Source organism: Cryptotermes secundus, unplaced genomic scaffold (assembly GCF_002891405.2).
Source record: "Cryptotermes secundus unplaced genomic scaffold, Csec_1.0 scaffold934, whole genome shotgun sequence".
Classification (NCBI taxonomy): domain Eukaryota; kingdom Metazoa; phylum Arthropoda; class Insecta; order Blattodea; family Kalotermitidae; genus Cryptotermes; species Cryptotermes secundus.
This window is the reverse complement of record NW_019738977.1, coordinates 383,713-405,103: the sequence shown is the minus strand read 5'-3', so window position 1 is coordinate 405,103 and position 21,391 is coordinate 383,713. Positions and strand designations below refer to the sequence as shown.

General features: G+C 43.5%; 1 protein-coding gene across 3 annotated transcripts in view; it reads right to left on the bottom strand.

The window, feature by feature from the left end:
- The window catches only part of LOC111871524 (zinc finger MIZ domain-containing protein 1), a 373,186-nt gene that overhangs the window by 189,505 nt on the left and 162,290 nt on the right, over window positions 1-21,391 (bottom strand). The window contains exon 1 of one of the 3 annotated variants that reach the window (XM_033754288.1): window positions 6,344-6,400. The exons of the other annotated variants lie outside the window; for them this stretch is intronic. The gene's annotated coding sequence lies outside the window, so the exon portion shown is untranslated. Of the gene's footprint in view, window positions 1-6,343; window positions 6,401-21,391 lie in introns of those variants that run through there. 3 annotated transcript variants of the gene reach the window in all.

Below are 21,391 nucleotides of genomic sequence, written 5' to 3'. Positions count from 1 at the left end.
AGTGTTGCCTAAACTTACAGTTCAAAACAATCATCAAAGAATGACATTTGCTGAATGGGCTCAGAATAACAAGGTATCTTTAAACAATGTTTGGTTTCTGATGAGGCACATTTCCACTTCGATGATATGGTTAATAAACAAAATACGCGATTTTGGGCGTCAGAGAATCCACGTGTGACTCATGAGAAGGTGCATAATGCACCGAAAACTACAGTGTGGGTCGCCATCTCGTCATGGACTGCTATGGCCAATTTTCTGTGAAGAGACAGCGAACAGTGAGCGCTATTCAAGCATGCTGCGCAATACTTTTGTGCCTCACCTTCTTGCTACAGGTTTGCCGTTACAGACTCTGGTTCACGCAGGATGGAGCCAGACCGTACACAGAGAATGTTGCTTCGGACTTTCTGCATGACATTTCTGACTCGTGTGTCATCTCACACCGATTTCCTTATGGTTTCCCTTGCGGACAGCACTGGTCCCCGAATAGTCCTCATTTAAACCCTTGTGACTACTTTCTTTGGGGATTCCTTAAGGAAAATATTTTATCTCAAAAGCCGCAAACAATAATGGAATTGAGAGCACTAACCATTCAGGCATGGCCGGTCACGGTAGCCGAGCGGTCTAAGGCATGCACTGTCTTCGCTCGCTCGGAAGCCGGGATCGTGGGTTCGAATCCCACTCAGGGCATGGATGTTTGTGTGCGTCTGTGTTTGTCTACAGGTAGAGGCCTTGCGACGAGCTGATCACTCGCCCCAGGAGTCCTACCGAATGTGTAAGATCTTGAAAACCGAAGTGAACGGAGTTCATGGAGGTAGGCCTAGGCCCACTGGGGCTGTAGTGCCAAGGGGGGGGGGACCATTCAGGCATGCAACGAGGTAACTGAGAATATGTGCCGTCGAGTAGTCAACAACATCACAGTTCGTGCTGAAGAAGCTGCTAGACGTAACGGTGGTCGCATTGAACACTTGATTCACAGAGGATAAATCTCCATGTAATGGTCTTTCTTTTTACACGTTAGTTTCTAGTATTGTAATGGGAATAAAGGCTTCATTAATAGATCAACTACTGGATCATGTTGTGTGTCACTTTGTATAAACAAACCACAACATAAATTATCAACGGGAGTTATGACAAACATGAAACATTTAAAAACTACACACACGAGGTGTAGCATCTATGACATGAATAACGTCCAAAAACACAACAATTGTATTAATATGCCACTGTCACAAATTTTGAGATCTTTTTGGCCTAAGAACTACTGTAATAATCGTGAATCACTGGCGTAATTATTCAGTGGGTATAACTGAGAAAGTGTTTACAGAGAGAGTCCACCAGGGGCACGGGGGCGGGAAGAGCTGGCAGCTGCCATGGGCGCAGATGATAACAGAGTGCAACGACCAGCCAGAAGCACCTTTAAAAGAAGAGAAATCACAGAATACTGCCAATGTGGGACGGACTACGACCTTCGATCAAAGTGAGAGGAAAAATTCTCTATACTTATCGTTCAGCAAACTGAAAGACAGAAAGGTGGAGGGGGGAGCAAATCTTTGAACTTTTCCCAGGAACAAAAATGGCTACTTCAATTTCTGATTCAGACGAAGGCAAGGTCTGTTTTGCAGTCAGATGTGGGATCTGAAAGTCAGTAGATCGATGTACCAAAAAGAGAGCAGGAGCTCAATATTAGGTAAAAATATCTGCAGACAAAAGGTTCCAGCAGCTTTATGAACAGAAACAAATTTCAACCACTTATTATTCACAAAATAAATCCCTGCTGTGCCACTCACAGCAAAGGCCAGAGTTTATCAACAGATATGAATGCTTATCTTTCAATCGTTATGCTCAAATAAATGTCATTCCAAAACTGAAGAATATCGCGTAAAAATTAAGGCGAGAAACATATATCCCTAAACAAGACGAAAGAAAGGTTAAACTGCATGGTTCCAATTTGAACAACAAGCACTTCTTCTTCTTCTTCTTCTTCTCCTCCTCCTCTTCCTTCTTCTTCTTCTTCTTCTGTTTGTTTCAAGAGAATTAGGCACTGGGAAAACTGTCTCAAAAGATAAACTTGTGTTTCCGTCAACTCCGTTCTTCCACTGCCACCATATATGGGGTGTGGGGGAAAGCCTCCACTGTTTTCCAAATCCTTTCATGCTGATCAGTCATGACCAACATCCCCAGTCGTAAGTGGCTTCATTGAAACACAGTCGTTAAGTAACTTAAGAATCAGCAATACTTCCTTCTGAACCTTCATCCTTACTGTTTCCTTGCCTGCTACTGAAGACGGGCCTTTATCCAGTTCTTTCTGCTTTCAGTGACGACGGAGACAAAGCCAGTCTCTGATATGTAGTAACTTTCAGAATTTGATAGTGTAGCGTGTACAGCCGTTACTATGCAACGACCGCGAGATAAGCAAATATACCAGAGCCGCTTCTAGGCAACGGCTCAGTAAACAGGTTCTAGCTGCAACGGATATGAATGCAACAATAGAAGTACTGCTGGAAACGGTGTTTCAGGTCGGTCCGTGCAAAGGGGTTATAGGGACGACAAATGAAGCAATTTGTTCAGTTGGAAGGGAACCACCGTTCAGAGTGGACTCGAGCCCGGAAGCAGAATAGTCACTAGTCACTACTAGTGAAGATACTGAGGGTTGGGAAAGACTAAACGTGATTTTGTAAAGTGTGGAAATAGCGATTATATTATATGTAGTTACGACCTGTAAGTGGACAATAAATCCAATCACCAATCCAAACCCCGTCTATAGTCACTCCACATATTCGTGACAGTATTTTAAATAAGAGGTAATGGGTAAATTCCCCATAAAATTCCACAATAAAACAATCGCCTTAACGACAAAGTTCACGCTTTCCTTGTGTTCGATACAGTTGCGTCAAGGAGCCGCAGTCCCGCCGCGATTCTATGAACCCTGCATCGGTAGTCAGCGCTTTCCGCTTTAAAACAAACTGACCCGACAGTCACGTGTTTGCCAGGCGCCTCGCCAAATTCTCTGCTTTATGAGTGAGTCATACGGTGATTCTTTCCGTGAATAGACATGTTGGTATGCACTCTGAGAGCTGATATATTGTGACTGCACACTTCGAAGTATGGATATGAAATTAAGATCTGACAACAGTGCTACATTCTTCCGACCGAGTTCAGGATTGCTCCGTCACACTTAGTAGGGCCACGATTCTTTAAATCTCGGCGGGACAGTATTGTGTAAAAGGGCAGATTGTGGTGGATTGTTCAGTTCTGGCTACGGTATCGCCTGGCAATTTACAGAGACAATATAACAAATCGAAGAGGAAAAGATGGCACATGAATAAGAGAAGGAAATGAACAACAAAAAAAGGTAAAAAAAACGTGGTTATCGTACGAAATATACTGTCACGTGTATGAGTGTGACTGTAGACAGGGGTTGGATTGATGACTCGATCTATCGCGTACTTCGATACGGCGCGTGACTACGCTTTACGACTCACTATTACAAATACACACTAATGTCCACAGCATCGTCCTCACTACCGTTGCTTGATAGCGGCTACATTCCACAATACAATTTCTTCGACTGGATTCTGCCTCCGAAACGCTGTTTTGATAGCAATATCGATTGGGCCCAACTGAATAGGTTTTACCCGAAGACGGAGATAGAACTCAGTCTCCGAAACGTTGCGTTTGAAATACAAACAGGACAATGGATAATGTCCAGAAACACAATATTTGTATTAATGCACCGTCGTCACAAACATTTAGATCCCATTTATGGCTTTCTGTAACGTGCAATGGTTTTAGAGCACTGGAAATATTTTAACCCATTGTTACTAACCTAGCATCACGGCAGCGCCATAGCTCAAGCGGTTAGTTGCTGGCTTCCCACCGCGGCGGCCCGGGTTCGATCCCGGATCTGGTCAAGTGGGATTTGTGGTGGACAAAGTTGTGCTGGGGAAGGTTTTCTCCGAGTACTTCGGTTTCCCTTGCCAATCTTCATTCCACCAATTGCTGTACAATCACCATCACCTATCATCTGGGACTGGTACAACAGGCCAGAAGTGGCCGCAGTACAAGGGACTTAGTCCCACCTCACTAGCAATAAAAAAAAAACTAGTATCACAGTGTCTTTGCTCGTATCTGAATTACAGATTAGGGTATCCTGCATTGTACAGTTATTCTACTTTTAGTTCTACGGTTGCGAAATATGGCTCATACAGTGTAAAGAGACCAATTTGACAGATTAAACAAGATGATCTAGGAATAACTAATCGTTATGGGTTTTAAACAAAAAAGGATGATACATAATGTCCAGAAGCACAACACTTGTGAGAACTAAACGCCTACTTCGTTTGATATGACACGGACACCACAGAAAACGACGCATCTAAAATTCTTGGTTCACGTGGGAACGTCTTTGCCAAGTTGTTACCTAGCAACAACAGGGGTATACACATACAGACCCACGGACTTTCCTTCGATGAGACACGGAGGACAGAAAACAACGCTTCCAAAAATTCTTCTATGGCTGCGTGTATTCACTGCTGCGGTAACGTGTTTACCGAGCGGCTGCCTAGCAACGGAAGGAGGGATACACTTTATTGAGCCCTTGTCTAGCAATGATAGGAGGGATACACATACAGACACACAGACTGATGGGAGGGGTTTATGAAAGACGCTGTTCAGATCGGCTCGGGTGCCCTGATATACATATAGAGTTTCATAAAGATTGGAGGGGGGGTGGGGGGGTGGAATTCACAGACACACAGCATGGTGATCTCATAACCCTAGTTTTATTTTTTCAAAACAAGGAATGAAGAGTAATATCTGGTCCTAAGAGACATGAACGCAGGGGCGAACAGAGAAAGAAAGATTTGACCTATATCAAATACGAACTTTGTAATTTATAACGCCTTATTATAATTAAGAAGCTCACATCAAGAGAAACAAAGCCAGAGAGGACATGCAGCTGGGAAGATGGGGGGGAAAAAAATAAGGTTGGGAAACCAATTAGAAAACGATAACTTACAAGACGGAAGAGAACATTGTAGGATAACATCATGCTGGATCTTGGGATGTTTAGGATACTGCTTAGAATATGTTCTGAGGAATAATTGTTTTTAAGTGGCGTTTGACATTCGGTTCCTGCTCGAAAGTGGTTGAACAAGTGACTCATAAAGATGACAGGGAGTAGCAGTTCTCATTGGAAGACACTTTAAATTGCAGATTACAACATTGTATACAGATTGCGCTTAATGAATCCGTTACGTGCGCTTCACACGCCACTGCCAACCAGCTTTCACTATCACAGAGAACACTCTTGTTGTCGTCCCAATGCAGTAAGTAAAGTAAAGGAATCACTATAACAGGGTTGTGAGATCCCACATTTTCTAGACAATCGGCTCACAGATGGCAGTGAGGTTATCGGACTTATGTGCCAGCCGCCCTTTACCCTCACGAAGATTCCTGGTACTCATTTCTGTTAGAGACTGAGTCGACTCCAGGGCCATAGTGCGGCTGGAAGGATTAGGACAATTGAATAATCCAATGACCTCATTGGGAATCGAACACGCGACCCTTCCTGCTTGTAGCATAGTGCCCCAACTAACTACGTTACCTCATTGCAGTATGTACCTACGTTTGTTTATACGGATAGCATGCGATAGGGCACAACTCTGGAACCTCACTTAACTCCATAAAGCAGTCCTGCTTGAGACGCTAAATATGGCGCAGACAGTGAAAAATACCCAGTATTTTATGGAAACAGAAGATTCATTACCATGTTCACAAGAGTCCGCCACTGGTACCTATCCTTGGCCAGATGAATCCAGTCGACAAACGATCCTATTTATTTAAGATTCATTTTAAAATTATTTTCCCAGCTATGTCTACAGTTATCTAGGCTTCTCTTTCGTCCTGGTTTTCCTACTAAAACTTTGTGTGCATTTCTCTTCCCTCCCATGCATGGTACAAATCAGAATCCCACTTACAATATTATATTATTAAAATATTAATTTTTAAGCGCACTCGCATACTTGTGAACTGCTTGACACCGTACATTCTAGACTATTACTAATAATCTTCTTATTCGAGTGAACTGCTACCAGCTCAAAGCCAGAAAGAGGTTGTGTGTAGAGTCCTATCCTCTGTGATACAACGCCGTGTAGTCCGTTGTAAGTCAACCGACGTTTCGCGGGTGACACGTAACTCCGAAACGTCGGTTGACATTCATCGGGCTACGAGGCGTTATGTTCCATAAGATAGAACCCTTCATAACCACCGCTGTGAGAACCTCAAATCAATATAAGAACTTGTCTGCTTTAGAGTTACAGTGGCTGTATGTACGTTGACTTACCACAGACGACTGATGAACTGGACGTCACTAACAAAGCAAGAGGAGTCTGGTATCACCACTTACCTGAAACAGAGAAAAAAATTAAGTCCAATGACTCCTCCCCACTAAAAAAAAAATTCTTAAATCTATTTCTTACTAGGTTATACGGGGAGCTGGGGTAGCGCAGTCGGTATAGCGACAGGCTAAGGGCTGGACGACCGAGGGATCGGAGTTCGAGTCCCGGTAGGGTTAACAATTTTCTATTCTTCACATCGTCCACACCGGCTCTGGGGCCCACTTCCTATCCAATGAGTACCGGGGCAAAGCGGTCAAGCTGACCACTCATCTCCAACTAGTGCCGAGTTCAAGAAAATGTGGATCTATACATCCACTCCCCCATAAGACTTCATGGTGTAGTGTTTAATTTGTTAAGCACAGGGACAACTTTACCTTACCTTACTAGGTTATACGAAAGCTGAGGTTGTTATATATAAAAAAAAACCTCCGTGATTTTAGTGCGCAAGCGAACCATACCGACCGAGCGACCTCCGCTTGTCGACGAAATTTAGTGCCAACTTTTGCGGACAGAGGGCGTCATGTGGTCAGCGAAACGGATCCCCACGGCCGTTAATCTTGGTTTTCTAGACCGGGGCTACTATTTCCTTGAAATAGCTCCTCAGTTATCATCACGAGGCTGAGTGCACCCCGTTCCAGACCCACTACTTCTCAGAAAAAAATCATATATGAATATTAAAAATACTTTCTTTTGTAATGCGACGCTGTGTAGGTTGGTAGATACGTACCAACCATTCGGAGGAGCCTGTTGCATCCATCATTAGGGTAGAATAGTTTGTTTCGCTCTTCTGCCCTGATACAGGCAGCGTTACACGCCATAAGACCATAATCTTATTACGTGTATTTCATATTGTTTTTATCACTTTCATACACTGGAGAAAGGAATGAACTCACAAATTATATCTGGCTGAGCAACATTACTAGAATTTCAAAATGAAACTGACACCGACGTGACCCAAAGTTACTATACACTTCTGTCGGCCTTGTATCGCCGTCACGTTCAGTGCAAACACTGCGTAGCGTTGCGTAATATAGACTGGGAGGAATTAGTCGAGGAGTGGTCGCTCTGTTTGTTCTCATCGACAATAATGGAATTGCCTGTAATATGGGACAATTATTCCAATATATAATGGGGGGGATTGAAGAAAACCACGAAAACCTCAGCCATGACGGTTGATCTCTCAGATCTGAAAGAGAAGTAATCGTTGAATTTGTATAAATGTGTAAGCTCGTTTGATACAAGTCAAAAGTCAAAGCTGAAGTTATATTATGACTATTTTATTAACATTTCAGGTTAACAATGATCACAAAAGCGCAAAAACACCATGAATGCGGAAAAACATTAGAGATGGTACTTCTGTGCAAGAAACTACATGTAATTGCTTAATTAACAGGCAATTTACACCATTATGTTTTGAAAATGTGGATTTTTTTCTGGATTCTAAAAGAATTCCCGCTCTTCCTTGGTACACTTTTCTGTCCATCCATGCATTCAAATCCAGTATCCGCATTTCCCCTCTGATCTTCTTAAGTCTGTGAATTTATTAAGCAGTGAAGAATAAGTACAAAAAGGTAAAGTTGTCCCTGTGCTTAATTAATTAAGCAATACGTCATGAAGGCGTATGAGGGTGTGGATATATTAAACATTTTCTAGACCTCGGTACTAGTTTGAGATGAGTAGTCAGCTTCACGCCCCTTCCGCTTTACCCCCGGGGAAAGAGCCCCAGGTATCCATTGGACAGGAGGTTGGGTGGACCCCATAGCCAGTCTGGACGACTTGAAGAAGAGAATATTCTTGCCCCCCACCGGGACTCCAACTCCGACCCTTCGGTCTTCCAGCCTGTAGCCGGTCTAAGGCATGAACTGTCTTCGCTCGTTCGAACGCTAGGATCGTGGGTTCGAATCCCGCACAAGGCATGGATGTCTGTGTGTCTTTGTTTTGTGTGTAGGTAGAAGCCTTGTGACGGACTGATCCCCAGTCAAAGGAGTAGCATGGACTGTGTATAGTATTAAGAAACAGAAAGAGCGGCCAAGGCCCAACAAATGGCTGCAGAGCCATAATAATAATAATAATAATAATAATAATAATCGTATACTGAGACCCACTGAGACTGATTTGCCTTCTGAATTGTGATAATTAGAGCAAATGACAATATTTCACAAGGAGGGGAAAAAGTTGAACTCGAGGGTATAAAGAAGTTCTGTTTAGAAACACAACTTGACACCAGAGTGCGGAAAAGGGCGAGTATGTACGCCTACCTTGCCAGGGGGCGGCACACAACTCTCCCTCAACACACTCTGAACATACATCTTGCCACTGTACGGAAGCACTCCTACACAGCGAAGCTGGAAAGGTTGAAAGGGCGAGTGTTTTACCTAACAAGAGTGGAAACGTATACTCGGACAATACTGCAAACATGTTCTTTAGGAATATGTCCTCCTCTATGCTAGGTTTATCCATCTTGTGCTAAGCTCTTGGGATAAAATTAGAAGTCAGAGTGTGGTAAGTACAGCAGCAAACAAATATCTGCGAACATAACTGATTAGAAATAGAAGAGTGTAATACATCTTTGCACTTCAAAAAACTTAAAAGAGAAGACATCAGGATTGTTTCTCCGACTTCTGCCTCTAAATGTAAAGATTAAAATACTGAAAAAGGCAATTTTATCAGTTGTGAACATTATTTTCTTCTGGGATATAGAAAGTCTAGCGACGTTTCGGAAAGACATATCGCCTCCATCTTCATGGTAGAATAATCAGAGCAAGATATCAGCGTGAACGTAGGTGGCAACATCGGTTGACTTCCAGCGGACTATAAAGCGTTATATTCCAGAAGATATTACTCATCATAACTACCGCTGTGAGAACCTAAAATCCTACATAATTTTATCAGTTGTTTTGTTTTGAGCGTGAAATTTGTCACTTACATTAAGGGAAGGACGTGCATTAAAGGTGTCTGAGAAGAGGGTGCTGAGGAAATAGTTCAATCTAAGAGAAGTAACAGATTACTGGAGAAAATAGCATAATGAGGAGCTTAAGAATTTTCACCCCTCGCCAAGTACCATTACGATAACAGAATCAGGTATAATTACATGCGCGGGGCATACAGCATGCATGGAAGGAATTAAAAAATGAAATTCAGTTTAGTCCCTTCGGACATGCAGACAGACGAATTCACACGACTTGTTAATATGAGCTTCTTAACTCATTTCTTACAAAGAGTGCATGCAAATATAACCTCACTTGTAAAAGTGAAGGTATGTGTCAATCTACTAACAATATTTACTAGATTTTCTAAACTATGGAATTTACCACACGACAGTTGAAACTCGCTGCTTTACGTAACACGTGAGAATGTATAGGTCTACAACACGAGTAAACAAAGAATAAAAAAAAAGGCTTGTTCATATATACTTCTCCAGACCTGAGGCCGAAGCTGGTAATCCTATAATTCAAGCACGAACTTCTTCTGCCTTGACGGATTAGGCTTATCCCATTCAGAGTTAATTCTAAAACTAATAATCTTACAGACAGTTGGTATGACTCCTTGGGCGGGAGATCAGACAGTCGGAAGTCCACCAGGAAAACACAAAAACAAAAACAACGCAGACATATATGCATAGAATGTGATTCGAACCCACGATCTCAGTATTTGAGTGGGAGGAAACATTTCGTGCTTAACACCGCGCAGTCACTGTGGTGTACCATGACTACATAACGCAATTTCACCGTCTTAAGTTCAGTTATATTTGTCAAATCTGCAGCAGTTGCACATGCGCATTCCACAGGTGTCAAACGTTCATAATTACACTCATCACCTTGAGCCCAATTCTTCTGCTTCGATCGCAGAAAGAAACAATAAGGCCGACTTCTGCTTTATATGGAAAATTACATATTCATATAAGCCACTGGCAGTCAACCTATGCCCCGAAATCATTCCCTGCAAAATAATATAAGCATATTTCATTATGAGGATTGATTGGGCGAGCCAGTAGCACGCATGGGATAAATGCGAAATGAATGCAACATTTTATTAAATTAAAGTCGCAGGAAATATCTATAAGGTCGATATGAAAACTGTAAAAGAAAGTAAAAGGTAAAGTTGTCCCTGTGCTTACTATCATGAAGTGGTAGGTGGGTGGACAATATTAAAATGGATCCTAGAGAGATAGGGTGGTATGGTATGGATTGGATTGATCTGGCTCAGAATAGGGACCAATGGATGGCTCTTGTGAACACGGTAATGAACCTTCAGGTTCCATTAATTGCTGGGAAATTCTTGAGTAGCTGCAGATTTGGCTTCTCCTCAAGAAGGGCTCAGCTCCATAAGTAAGTAAGTAAGTAAGTAAGGGACTAACAGACGACCCCACTTGCGAACGGTTCCTAGAAAAAGATGAATCAGCCACACACACATCCTATAAGATTGTGAGGCCATAGCTTATTTAAGATTTCGTCACTTGGGCCATTTTTTTATGGAACGCCCCCATTAAAAAAGTCGTACATTTCATTCGAAATGTAGGATCGACAAAGGGTTAAACAAAAAAGGGGAAGCACAATAGATCATTGAAGGTCGCCGTACAAGGGCCGGAAGGGCCCACCCCTTATGCATTCATTCATTGATTCATTCATAGACCAGCAGCTGATGTGTCCCATTTAATTTCAGTCCCACCTGGTTTTCTTGAACCTTCCTAATGCCATATTCTAAAGAAAATTTGAAAAGCAGTGGCTTTAAAGCATCTCCTTGTTTTAGACCATTCTGGATAAGAAAATTATGGACCAAATTTTTACCTACACGGATTTTACTATACGCTTCATTTAAAGACATTTTAATGAGCCTAACTCGTTTCATGGGTACCCCAAACTCTATGCGAATATTATACGTACGTACGTAAAATAACTTGCCGCCTAACTGAATCACAGGCTAATTGAAGCCTACGAATAGCTGATGTACTGTCTTGTTGTATTCCCATTTTTTCTGATCTGTAGTTGATCTGTTAAGTCGAAACCCAAACTGATGATCCCCAATAATTTCATCTATGTATGGACTTAACCTTGAGAAAAGGATATTGGATAACATTTTGTATGAAATTGACAGCAATGATACCCCCCCCCCCCCCCCTTGTGAACTGGTACAGTAACAGACTCCTTCCACTGCTCAGGCAATTCTTCCTTATTCCAAACAGAATGAAGGCGTTTACGGATCTCAGAGAGTAATGTTTTACCTCCTGCTTACATCAGTTCTGCCGGAACTTGATCACTGCCTAGCGATTTATACCTTTTCAACTTTACAATAGTAATTTCAACCTCAAAACGGCTAGTATCAGGTACTAACGGCTCAGTTGTATGTACTTCTATCAGCCTAACGTAACTGACCCTATGCACATTCAATAACTGAGAGAAGTAGTTCTTCGGCCTATTCAAAATGTTGTGGGAATCTGCAAGCAGATCACCATTCTCATCCTTCACTAAGTTACTGCTAGGCTGGTAACCCCTCTTAAAGTCATTTATTCCTCTATACAGGTCTCTATGTTATTGTTCTTACTATTCGTTTCAATTTTGTCTTTCAGATATTCCTTCTTTTTATTCCCGAAATGCCTGCTGGTTTCACGTCTAATATCATTCAGATGATGTCCATTTAACTCGCTTGGATTCTGTAACCCATTCCCGGGCTAAATTATACTTACTTACTCATAGAGCTGAGCCCTTCTTGAGGAGCCGCCAATTCTGCAGCTACTCAAGAATTTCCCAGCATTTTATGGAACCCGAAGGTTCATTACCGTGTTTACAAGAGCCCTCAACTGGTCCCTATCCTGAGCCAGATCAATCCAATCCATACCGCCCCATCCTATCTCTCTAAGATCCATTTTAATATTGTCCACCCACCTACGTCTTGGTGTTCCCAGTGGTCTCTTTCCTTCTGGCTAAACCATAAAAATACAGTATTGAATCTGAAGATAATATAAATAGTCGGAGTCGTAGAACTGTCAACGAAATCCGAAAGCTGCTACAATGGTTTCAACTTATACGGACACCTAAGGCAATTCAGTGGCGAAATTGTAGGCCCATTCACATGCATGATCAAACAACAAAACAATTAAATCAGTTACATGAAAAGTAACTTCAGTAAGAGAAAGTATACACACAGCATGTTCCTATGATGTGTAGCACATGTCGGTAATGAGAGTGATCGAGAGATTATTAAGGAATAATTAACCGATTCGTGATATTTGAGAAGGCGGCTATTCTGTTCGCAGTGGCAGTTTTACTACACACGGTCGTTCTGCTGTACTGGACATTTTGATGCCTGAATTCGTGTGGGTGGAACCTACACGCAAAACGTGGCCATGGCTACGAAGTTGCAAGGCACAGAGACTTACATTACCACAATTTTCCCCTGCGTGTCCCCGTTAAACAGTTTCTCTTTATTACGGGCAGTTTTAAGTCGGGGGTTCTCTCTGCATTTATGGAAAAAGCAGGTTTCCTAAATTTGCATAAGTTTCATTATAAAATAGGCCTATTAATCTGTTACGGATTTTGTAAATACTCTCTCAATTTTCCGAGGTAAGCGAGAGAGGATTTAAAGCGTGTCGGTTTTATCTTTGTATTGACTGATGCTCGTAGGGCCTGAAACATCTTCACACATTTTAACATTTGAGGCGTTCCTCATGGCGGTAACTGTGAAGGGTACTCACTATCATCTTGGGTTGCGATACCGTAAAATCGGGTAGACCTTTACCATTTCCGATGAACGTGGTGCCTCAATATTCGTGTCTGAAGCGAAAGCCAAGCGAGCAACAAGCAAGATGAAGGCAATACATTTCTCCGAAACGTCAGTATCACACTAAGTTGCGTCACATCCCGGAAGACAGTGCTCTTCCCTGTAGACACTGTTTTCAGGTCGTCTTCAATTTGAGGACGCGCATTGCAATGAGGTCACCGTCCTTGAATGCATCGCTGCCATTCTGCCTTTCAGAATGCGAACTGCGTAGAGGCGGTGGCGTTGTAGCGCCGCCCCCAACGGTATTGATGTTGTCGGTGATGCTGGAGAAGGCATAATCGTGACTGAACCGGAGCTGGTCAGATGTCGACCCCTGGTCAGAGCAAGAAGTCAAAAGGTGGAGTGCAGAAGAGAATTCTGTAGCTGCTGTGGCAAATCTGCACCAGATAGGACAGCAACGAGGAGCATGTGCAGTGGGATCTCCGGTGAGTGACTCTCATCCCGAAGTTGCTCAGTAACGACGATCTCGGTTTTCCCCACTCGCTTACGTGCTTCGTAGTCAGTTTAACATTTCGACTACATTCTGCATGTATCAATCCAGACTCTGTGTAACGCGTGAGGCGTTCGGCGTGCTCCAGAAGACGAAATGGAAAGGATAGTTCTCCATGAACTGTACATTTGTTTTAGTCAGCACCAAATAAAAATGATAAATCCTTTGCCGTAATGCTCCCACTTCGGAACACAGGGCTGATTTCTCAGTTTCATTTATCATTTTTACAAATGGTAGGACTCCTTGGACGGCTGATCAGCTCGTCGCAAGGCCTCTACCTAAACACAGGACAACACAAACACAGAATAAACACATACATATACCAAACATCCATGCTTTGTGTGAGATTCGAACCCATGATCCAGGCTTCCGAGCGAACGAAGACTGTGCATGTCTTAGACCGCTCGGCTACCGTGACCGGGCTAACTTCTCACGTTCCACGTATTTCTCCCACTCCTTCAATTCCGTTCGAATTCTTAATATATATATAGTTTAGACTTGTCAGAAGTCTACTTGGATGGCGTAAGACCTCCATCCGTACGTCATAACACAACAAATAAATAAGAAACTGTATACAACAACAACGACAACTCCGTGGTTTTAGTCCGCAAGCGAATTATACCGACCGAGAGGCTGCCTCTTGTCCGCGAAGTTAGCGCCATCTTTAGCGGATAAAGGGTGTAGCGTGGTCAGTGCAACGAACCCCCACGGCCGTTTATTTCATGAAGGCATATGGGGGAGTGGACGTATAGATCCACATTTTCTTGACCTCGGAACCAGCTGGAAGTAAGTGGTCAGTTTCACGCCCCTGCCGCTCTACCCCCGGGGAAAGAGCCCCCGGTACCCAATGGATAGGAGGCTGGATGAGCCCCAGAGTTGGTCTGGACGATATGAAGAAGAGAAAATACTGACCCTACCAGGATTCGAACTCCGACCCCTCGGTCGTCCAGCCCGTAGGCAGTAGCTATACCGACTGCGCTACCCCGGCTCACCAAATGTACTTGTCATTAGATGTAAAAATATAAGTTTTGACATCAGTCTTATGAACATTTTGGGTAGCGACAATGTGATCATCAATGTCGTAATGCGCAAAAAAAAAAAACAAGTCTGAATTACAGCGAATTCAGAATTAGTGAGTTTTCACTGTAACAGATCACGCGTACATCAGTCGTGATTATTCACTCCCGCCGTCTTAAAATCCACTCTTGTACGTGAATGACTGAAATTTTCAAGCCATAAGTTGGCCATTTTCAACAGAAGAGTTAAACGGTTTCATGACCTTGAATATTCATGTTTTCTTTCAGGTAGCGGGGTTAGAAAATACCAGGAACTGCCATGTCTTTGTCACATTTCTGGATCTTTCCAGTGCCTTGTCCTTACAGACAAGGTAGCTGCACTATCACGTTTTACCTCGACCCTGCTCGATTCTATAACTCCAAAACACAGATATCTTGTCAGAAAATATCTTGAAAAAATATGTCACCGGAGAAACGTTTCAACATCCTCACGCAAAGGTTCGTATCCTTGTAATATTACCAGTCTTTGAACACCAGAATAGCAAACCATGTGAGAAATCGAATAAATATTTTGAAACTAAGATTAAAAAAAGAAAGAAAGAAAGAAAGAAAGAAAGAAAGAAAGAAAGAAAGAAAAAGGGTAAAATTGGTTGTGTCTAATCACCATGCTGCGGAAGTTTATGGGGGGTATGGAGATAAAGCTCCATGCGTTCTATGCGAGCTTCTATTTAATACTGCGGCATCGAAATCATCTCTGTTTGAAAACAGTGCTGCGTAAACAGGCAGCCTAGTCTCATGCGCGTACCTGCTTCATAATGCATAGATCGCAGTGCACCGACCACTCTTACAGGCTTAACTACCAGCTGAATTGGCGTACTATTGCCGGTGGCGTTCAAATTATTTAATTCCCTTGCCGTGAATAAATTGCAGGATACACACAAACAATACAGTTCGATTAAGCACCAAGAGATGGATATTGTCGGCTGGTTTATCGTCAATGAATGACAACGCTTCTCACTTCCACATAGATTTCTACCTCGGCCGCCCACGTCGTGCACTCGAAACGAATTCGATGAAGCTAAGACTGAAACAGCGCCGGTCACGGTAGCCCAGCGGTCTAAGGTATGTACTGTCTTCGCTTGCTTGGAAACCGAGATCGTGGGTTCGTATCCCACTCAGGGTATGGATGTTTAGTTTGTGTGTGTGCGTTTTTCTGTGTTTGTGTACAGGTAGAGGCCTTGCGACGAGCTGATCACCCGCCCAAGGAGTCCTACCGAATGTGTAAGATCTAGAAAAACCGAAGTGAACGGAGAAGTTAATGGAGGTAGGCCTAGGCCCGCTGGGGCTGTAGTACATTATGTACATTATGANAATGTGACCCTTAACTGAAACTGTTGCGATGAAACAAGTCCAACTGCGACTGAATATCAAGTTCCGTGTTACGAGAACGTATGTGTGAACTACACGTGTGTGTGCGCGTGCGCAAGTGTGAAACATGAGCGATAAAGTCGACATTTAGTGTACCGATGACTGATTGGATTAACATGGCAATTCTTGTTACCATCGCGGAACTAGAAGCATCTTCGCATATTATTTCAATCCTATAATCGTTCTTCTATTTGACTTACTTATTATTTATTTAACGACACTCTCAGTATATCAGACTAGAAAGTTCGAATGGCAGTAAAGTACGCACCACATCATGAACACGTATGCTTCGCCCCTCTTTATCACAGCGTTAGGTAGAGCTGAGTGGTCAACTTCACGGCCCGGCAGATTTACCCCCCGGAAAGATCTCCCAGTATCTACTGGACAAGAGGTTGGTTGGACGCTGTGGGATTTAGACAAATTTCTTACCTCTGCCGGGAATCGAACCGCGGCCACTCAGCCAGTAGCCCACCGCTANCTTTGATCTTGCTCCCTACACTACATGTTTCGGCCTCAGACGGCCATCTTACCTCTTACCTCTGCCGGGAATCGAACCCCGGCCGTTCAGCCAGTAGCCCACCGCTGCACCGGCTGAGCTAGGGGAGTAGGAATAATGAAATGGAAAGGTTATGGAATCAAGCGGTTAGAACCACATTGTGATATTATCTCGGTACGTGTCTGGAGGAACCAGCGAAAATCACGACTCAGCTCAGATAGAACAGACGCTATCCCTGTCGAGTCTCGAACTGGATGTGTCCCGAATATATATCAGAATCGTTACAGCTTTTGCCTCTGTTCTCAGTACAAAATGTTATGATAAGTTGTTCTGCTATAAACTTGTGTTCATTATTTACTCCTCTTCCTTACGAATTTGCAGACACGCAAAACAATACTCCTTTCAGGATGTACGTGGAAGGGCCGCGCCATAGCTCAAGCGGTTAATCGCTGGCTTCCCACCGCGGCGACCCGGGTTCGATCCCGGGTCTGGTCAAGTGGGATTTGTGGTGGACAAAGTGGCCCTGGGGCAGGTTTTCTCCGAGTACTTCGGTTTCCCCTGCCAATCTTCATTCCACCAATTGCTCCACAATCACCCTCATCTATCATCTGAGGCTGGTACAATAGGCCAGAAGTGGCCGCAGTACAAGGGACTCAGTCCCACCCCACTAGCAATAAAAAAAATAATGTATGCGGAAGGAAATTTAAAAATGGGGCAACGAGTGATAAAAGGCTCGCGTTCTGTTGTCGGTGTGTCGGGAAATTTCCGTTGAGTTCCCTTCCTTGCAACAGAACAACAGATAATCATTACAGAAAGGTAACAAATCATGTGCCGTGATAAGTTTAAGTGTACTGGTGTCAACAGAACACTGACTAGTGGCTGGTTGTGAGAAGTGACGTTAAAATTTCACAATTCCTTTCCTCTAACCGTCGAATTATTATGAAGCAAAATTATTCTGTGCCTGACACCTGAACACGGATGTATCATGCTTTCTGTAGTTATACTTAGGAGAAAAAAAAAGTGGAATGTGTTCAACTAAGTCTCTCGAAATGGCGCTCTTGGAGATAAAACTTTTACGGACTTAATAATTTGAGAGGAACCACCTTCACGAAATTCGTAACATTCGTACATCTTGAAATAATGTACATCGCCTTACATCGGAGAAATTCCTGAAAAACGCATCTGTTGTAAAAAAGGAAAGGAGTAGTCTGTGTTATTTCTATTAATTTATCATAAATATAACAGGCTTCCCCCTTGTTGGTGTCTCCACCTTATCGTGGTGAGGGGGGGTTGAGTATGCCAAGGACCCTGAGAGCAATACCAGCGGTAGCGTAGCTACCGGCAGGGCATCCCTTGCTGGACAGGTCAAAGGGTAGGCATCAGACGAAGAGAGACACCAAAAACCAAAAACTGATGTCGGAAGCAGCGTCATCAGCAGCGACTTGAAGCACAGAGCAAATGATGCTCGAGATGGTTCAAGTTCGTATAGCAACAGGCGTGACCAGAGTGGTTTGAACGGCTGTTTGTACTGCGATGTGGAAAGCAAATGGAAAAACTACCACATTATCATTTTTCCTGGATAGTCTCTTTCCAAGAACAGAGATACCATGTATGCGACCAGAAGACGAGGAAGAAGACGTAAGAAGATGCTGGTTGAACTGTTTTGGAGGAACTGTTTTGCAAGAGACTGTGGACCTGTCGTCTGACAGATTACTGATGAATGAATGAATGAATAACAGGCTTACTCCTATCACTGTGGCCGTTACGACCATACACAGTGGATGGATTTACCGTCAGCAGTACATCTCCGCCCTAAAGACGCTCAGAATGTAGCTCTTACGTTGAAGTAATTTTATATACTCTTAAGTCTTTTAAGAGGCATTTTGAAATATTTCTAGAGTCAATGGACTTTAAGTTTTAGTATTTACCTTAAAACTTGGTCTTTGGAATTAAGGAAGGAACACAGACTGAGAGTGTTTGAGAACAAGGTGCTGAGGAGAATTTTTGGATCGAAGAAAGATGACGTGATGGGAGGTTGGAGAAAACTGCATAATGACGAACTTCACTAAACGTAATAAGGATGATCAAGTCAAGGAGGAATGGCCGCGCCATAACTCAAGCGGTTAGCCGTTCGCTTCCCATCGCGGCTGCCCGGGTTCGATCCCGGGTCTGGTCAAGTGGGATTTGTGGTGGACAAAGTGGCGCTGGGGGAGTTTTCTCCGAGTACTTTGGTTTCCCTTGCCAATCTTCATTCCACCAATTGCTCCACAATCACCCTCACCTATCATCTGGGGCTGGTACAATAGGCCAGAAGTGGCCGCAGTACAAGGGACTTAGTCCCACCCCACTATCAATAAAAAAAATGTCAAGAAGGATGAGATGGACAGGGCATGTAGCAGGCATGTGGGAGAAAAGGAATACATACAGGGTATTGTAGGAAAGCCAGAAGGAAGGAGACAAGAAGGAGACAAAGATGTAGGTGTGTGGGTAATATTAAAATGGATCTTAGAGAGAGAGGATTGGATGGTATGGACCGGATTGTTCTGGCTCAGGATAGGGACCAGTGGAGGGCTTTTGTAAACACAGCAATGAAAATTCATTTTCCATAAAATGTTGGAAATTTCTTGAGTATGTGCATAACTGGCGGCTTCTCAAGAAGGGCTCATCTCCAAGAAGTTAGTTATAGTGTCATCCACGCGTACCCTTTGCCATCCGGTGAGAGAATTACTAAGCTAGTATGTTTGAATTTCCCACCAATCGTGTTGCACGAACACCGGAAGTATGTAGAAAATATTATCGCGTAACTTTCTAATGCTTACGTAACGGTTGACGTCACTGTCCGATGATGTATCGGTGTTCAAGTTTCAGATACAGAATACCACTTACCGCACCCGAAACGTCTCCATGTATACGCCCAACGGGTACACATCCTGGATGAAGTATACTCGTGACAGGTAAAGTTATCTCAGTGTCCAAGCATAACGCAATGAAGGACTGTAGACAGTGTGGGGTAACAGAAATTCTAGGCCGAGGTGACTGGTGATCTTCACGCTCCTGACTGCTTTATCCGATAACAAACCATGCAGACTAATATGCAAAATAAGTGTTCATCGCGAAGAGAATATTACTGAAGTGTTCCATTTCCAAGCTTATCTCTCTGACAAACTGGCATTCAGATAATGATGGGTAGTGTTAAAGAGTGATATGATTACAGTCATGAGGAATTCAAATACCACATCCTCACAGTGTTAATATCCGACGTGTGAACAAAAACTGAACTAAATAATTCACAATTTGACTTGCGTGTGGCAAAAAATACTACCAGATATCCCCTTAAAGTTTCTTATAATCAGACATGGGACACGTGGTAGTGTAGTTCGTTTAGGTACTATGTTACAAGCCGGAAGGTCGCGGGTTCGAGTCCCGAAGAGGTGGATTTTTTCAATTAACCTAATCCTTGCAGTCGCACTATAGCTCTGGGGTCGACTCAGCCTTTAATAGAAATGAATACCTGAGGGCGGCCGGCGCGTAAGGCTGACAACCTTACCGCCATCTGTGAGCCGATTTTCTGGAGAAAATATGGGAGCCTCAACGTTTCACAACCCTATGGGCCTTCACGGTCTGTTACAGGGATAGCTTTACCTTACCTTTTTATATGCAGACATATGTTCATTCCTGTTTCGTCTATTTCCTGCAAGCCTATACACATAAAGAACACAATGTCAACTATGTGCAACTTGATATCTGATCTGCTATCTGTATGGGAGATGAAACTCATATTTCATGAATTAAATTAGGAACGATACAAAACCTATTATTTATAAAGTGATAATAATTCGGCGCTCTTAACGTGGAACTTATTTTTCTTATTGCTAGTGGGGCGGGACTAAGTCCCTTGTACTGCGGCCACTTCTGGCCTATTGTACCAGCCCCAGATGATAGGTGAGGGTGATTGTGGAGCAATTGGTGGAATGAAGATTGGCAGGGGAAACCGAAGTACTCGGAGAAAACCTGCCCCAGCGCCACTTTGTCCACCACAAATCCCACTTGACCAGTCCCGGGATTGAACCCGGGCCGCCGCGGTGGGAAGCCAGCGACTAACCGCTTGAGCTATGGCGCGGCCCGAACGTGGAACTGATACTGCTGTAAAAAGAAACAAATATGGTTGTAAAATTCAGGCAGCAGGGACGGCAAGGATTACAATTCTAAGATGCCTCAAGGATTCGGCTAAGTCCGAAACCTTGCGAAATATTTTGTAACGAACTGTTCTTTTACGGCGAGCTGTTATTAGACCCAAGACAACCCCCAAGCAGGAGGACCGCCCTTTGTCGGCTACCCGCGGCTGCTAATTCACTATGTTCGCAGCTACCATCCATATCTGGAGGCGGTCTCCTCCATCCGCAACCTCAGGACGCGCCATGCCGGGGTGACAAGGGGCCCACTTAATGAGGAGCTTCATGACTTGTTCTCATCGTCATATATAATTATATCCGATTAGAGTGGCCGCGCGGTCTAAGGCATGTACTGTCTTATCTCGCTCCAACGCTGCAATCGTGGGTTCGAATCCAACTTGAGGCACGGATGTCTGTATTGTGTTGTTCTGTGTGTACGTAGAGGCCTTGCGACGGGCTGATCCCTCGTCCAAGGAGTCTTACCGACTGTGTACAAGATCAAGAAACTGAAAAAGCGGCTAAGGCCCAACAAAGGGCTGTAGAGCCAGAATAATAATCTCCCTCTTTCTCTCTTTTTCCTGTTGCTCCCACTTGGAGCATAGGACATCCGTGAA